Consider the following 4,372-nt stretch of genomic DNA (forward strand, 5'->3'; position numbering starts at 1 on the left):
AGTGGCCACCCAAACAGACAGCTGCTTGCAGAGGAGCCCTCGCCTAGGCACGTCAGGAGGCATCTATAAGAACTGACGGACGAAGTCCAGAGGGTCATCAAGCAACCTCTGGACCCGACAGCTTTCCGACTGGCCCTGAACGGCATTCACAGGGAATCAGTCTCGATTTATTTAGACTCTAGACCTGTGAATGCCGTTCTAGGCATACCGCCCCCGGACACAGACGAGACGGAGCTTCATCTGCCTCGGGAGACGCGAACGACACTAGCACAACTTCGCTCCGGCTACTGCAGCAGGTTAAACTCCTACCTGAGTAGATTGAATGAGGATATGTCAAATGAGTGTCCGGCATGCGGAGAGACCCCACATGACTCGAAACATATATTCGCATGCCCGGAAAACCCGACAACCCTAACGGCCTTGTCCCTGTGGACCAACCCCGCAGAAGCTGCACGCTTCCTAGGGCTGCTGTTAGTGGAACTTGACGACAACGACTGAGATACCAACCGACCTGGGCGGGATTGTTGTAGCCGCTACAACAACAACAACAACAAGATATCGTACCCAATAATAAAACAACTTATCCTATTATCCTAAAAGCGAATAAACCCTCTTGTGAAGCAAGCAGTTATCGTCCCATATCCCTACTCCTTGCCTTGGTAAATTGCTGGAAAAAATGATCGCTACCAGACTGTCTTTGTTTATACATTCGAACCAATTCATGCACCACAACCAAGTTGCCTTTAAAAAGGTCAAAGCACGCTCGACGCCCTCCTTCATCTTGATCATGTAATCTCCGATGCTTTGTCCCACAAGAACCATACCACTTTCTATCGCTTGATTTTTAAAAGCGTTTGATCGCATAGGAATACATGTGGTGCTAAGACAACTCAATAAATGGAATGTCGGGCAAAGAATATACAACTTCATAAAATCCTTCTTGTCAAACCGCAAAATCAGTGTTCTAATCTCCAGCGTCCGCTATCCAATTCTATCCATTGACAACGGTTTGTGAGTAAATTTAAAAATTAAATTGTTTGGAAACGTCAAGAATCTTAAAAGTGACTCTCAGCGGTTCTACCTTACTATATTTTTATCATGATATTAGGTTTGTTCGTCGAAAATCCAGCAAGAATTATCCAACACTCAAAATATCAGAGAGTAAGAAAAAATTCTCTCGAATTCTCTCTCATGTTGAGAAACTTGCAAATTTCTGCACGAACGCAAATTTGCAAGTTTCGCTGCCAGTTGGCGTCCACGGTTGCATTTCAAACATAAAAAATTTTTATAGAATTTTTAATATTCTTTCGGNACACGAACGCGATTTGGGCAAAAATCGTTATAATTCGTACAAATGCGTACAAATTTTTTGCTCGACGAACAAACCTATTTATAAGAAACTAAACTGTACTCTTCCTTTATTGACCCACAACAATGTAAATATCACCTGTACAGACACACTTAAGTTTCTAGGCTTAGTGTTGGATTCTAAGTATTCTTACAAAGTGCATTGTAAATATGTTAGATGCAGGCTTTATACTAAGTTAAATATTGTAAAATATCTATCTTCTGAACGCTCGCTCAATGGACCGGACTTGCTGATTAGTGTTACGAGAGGCCTCATTGCTTCAGTTATTAATTATGGTCTGGAAATATATGAAATACATGCGAAAAGCAACCTGAAAATGTTGAATGCCCCTTACCACGCAGCAGATCGTCGATCTATACGCGCATTCCCAACATCTCCAATCAAAAACATATTGGCGGAATCTGGGCTACCTTGTCTCGTCGATAACCTGGAGGATAGTATAAAAAAACTCTATCCGAAGCTCTTGCTCGCCTCCAACACTTTCCTACGCAAGGACTTTCAACTGGCCATGGCACGCACAACTCGGCCTAAAATTCCATCAGCGATCTATAAATGCTCACTCTTTGCAAGAGAAAACAGATTACCGTCCAAATTGTTGCTACCAAGACAAACTGATCACCCGCCTTGGTTATTAAGACCATCTTTCCTTAATGAACTAAGCCAGCTTAAAAAATCCAGCACCACGACTGCAGAATATAATACTCGATTTTTGCATACAGCAGGTCAATCCAAAGCAAACGGGTGGCATCCTTTATTTACGGATGGCTCCAAGGGGGGTCACATTTCTTTTGCTGTAGTTAAAGAAAATGGTGTAAACATAACGTATGGAATACTCCTCCCTTTCTGGTCGATATTCACTGCGGAGGCTGTTGCGATCCTTCACGCTATGCAATATGCGATAAAATACAAAGGTAAATTCATAATATGGTCGGACAGTCGCTCTTGTTTTGAAGGCATCAAAAATCTGCACAACAGCAACTACATTATCGATTACATAGAAACATGATGATATCGCACCCTCAAAACTCAAGACTAATTTGGGTTCCAGTACATACGGGTATCAACGGTAATTTAGCAGTTGACACAACAGCGAAAGTAATGAGGAGAACTCCGACTATCACATCTAGCTTGATATGTAAAAGCGACGCCAACCGACTTGTTTTTCAGCAGCGACAAACCCATTTAATTTCAGATTGGGTGAACTATAGACACCATTATGCCAGAATTAATCCTACCCGAAAGAAACTATGCTACCCGTCATGTATCCCGACAAATTACATCACACCCTATATAAGGCTCCGCATCGGTCACAGCATAATCACGAACGCATATCTACTACAAGGCAATCAGCCAAACCCATGCCCTTTCTGCAACAGTGAGTGTTCTACATGTACTAACTTTCTGCCCTGCACTGGAGATGCACAGACGACGAAATTTTGAGTCAAGTGAGCCCCTACAGCTTCTCATTAATCCATCTAAAGACAACATCTCTAAGATCTACAAGTTTCTAAAGGACTCAGATATCCTACGACGCATCTAATCAGCAAGTCCTCCCCAGAGAGCCGTTAGCCTGTGTAGCTAGCGCTGCGTTTGCTTAGTTTATATGATAGGCTCAGTTGTATAAGCTTAAAAAAATAAAAAGACAATAAAAAAATAAATTTACTATGTCTGTGCACTAATTTATTAATAATGTCGGTTGGAAATATGGTATTTTTTACAAGTTTCCGAGCTGAGCTGTCAAAAAAAAAATATCCACAAAATATCTCTGCCCCTCTTCTTTAGCAAAACAGAAAGGAGAATTCTACTTAGTGAGGGTTATAATCCCTAAGCGCGGCCGAAGGCCGCCTACGCAGTAAGTTGTTTTCTGCAAAAGTTGTTCAGCCCCTTTTCTTCGGCAACACAGAAAGGAGAATTCTACTTAGTGAAGGTTATAACCACGGAATGCGGCCGAAGGCCGCCTACGCAGGAAGGTGCTCTCTGAAAAAGGTGCTCAGCCCCTCTTCTTGGGCAACAGATAAAAGAGTAGTGAGGGTTATAATCGTTTTGGAAAAAATCTAAATTTTCGCTGTTTTCAAACAGCTCCCAAGAGGTCTTTAGGGCGGGGCAGGGGGTGTGGGGTGACTTTTCATAAAGCGGCGTCCATCCACTTTCGTTTGGGGGGGTTGGGGAGCCACGCCCTCGCCCCTCCGCCCACCACCACTAAATCGTTGTACAAATAGCTAGATTTCCCCAAAATCGCTTTACAAATATGCAAACAGTACCCGCTCGCTTCTCAAGATGGAGCGGTAGGTATCGAACAATAGGGCTGTTCAGGATCTTGAGCATACGCTCTTGGATTTGCATATTTGTTGCATTTGTAAATTCACGATAATATGCGGACGGTTGCCATGCCAGCAAGAAAAAAAATTGCAAACTGCAAATCCAAGACCACTTCCACAACCTGAACAGCCCCAACATGCATTGAGTGCTTACCGCCTTAATTCTAAGATATCCAAATAACCCTCGAACTTATGCTTTGGGACTTTATGAAATTGCACTTTACTTTTTTCAAAACAATTTACAATACATTTCGGCGATCAATAAAAGGCTTTTCTATCAAATCTCCCTTCGTCATCAACAATTTAAAGTTAGCGCTCAGGACAAGGCGAATTAATATAAGGTGATAGCAGGAGTACCAAAACAAAACTTTACATTTATCAAGGCGAATTAATATAAGGTGATAGCTATAAATTCGCCTTGACATGTATTTTCTTTTTGCATTGGCGGCATAAACCAAGGCGAATTTATACAAGGTGGTGTTGATGGCGAATTTAGATTTTCGCCGAGGTACGTCTTTTCACTTTTTTTACTTTTTAGATTATTCTCACTTTTTGCGTATTCTTTAAAGAATTAGGCTATCTGCACACTTGTCGTCCAATCATAGTTGCGTTATCGACTCGCCCTGAAATTTTGAGCCGAGCACATGTATTTCAAAGGAGATTGGCACACTTGTCGTTATCGGCT

General features: G+C 42.1%; 1 protein-coding gene across 4 annotated transcripts in view; it reads right to left on the reverse strand.

Annotated features, from left to right (window-relative positions):
- LOC108363541 (apyrase) overlaps positions 1–4,051 on the reverse strand; it is a 113,314-nt gene extending 109,263 nt beyond the window's left edge. For 2 of the 4 annotated variants that reach the window (XM_017616931.1, XM_017616930.1), the window contains exon 1: positions 3,842–4,046. The gene's annotated coding sequence lies outside the window, so the exon portion shown is untranslated. Of the gene's footprint in view, positions 1–3,841 lie in introns of all 4 variants that reach the window. The other 2 variants (XM_017616932.1, XM_017616933.1) reach the window with 2 other exon arrangements.
- Positions 4,052–4,372: the final 321 nt, after the last annotated feature.

Source organism: Rhagoletis zephyria, unplaced genomic scaffold (genome assembly GCF_001687245.7).
Source record: "Rhagoletis zephyria isolate East Lansing unplaced genomic scaffold, Rhagoletis_zephyria_1.1 Rzeph_scaffold_01300, whole genome shotgun sequence".
NCBI lineage: Eukaryota > Metazoa > Arthropoda > Insecta > Diptera > Tephritidae > Rhagoletis > Rhagoletis zephyria.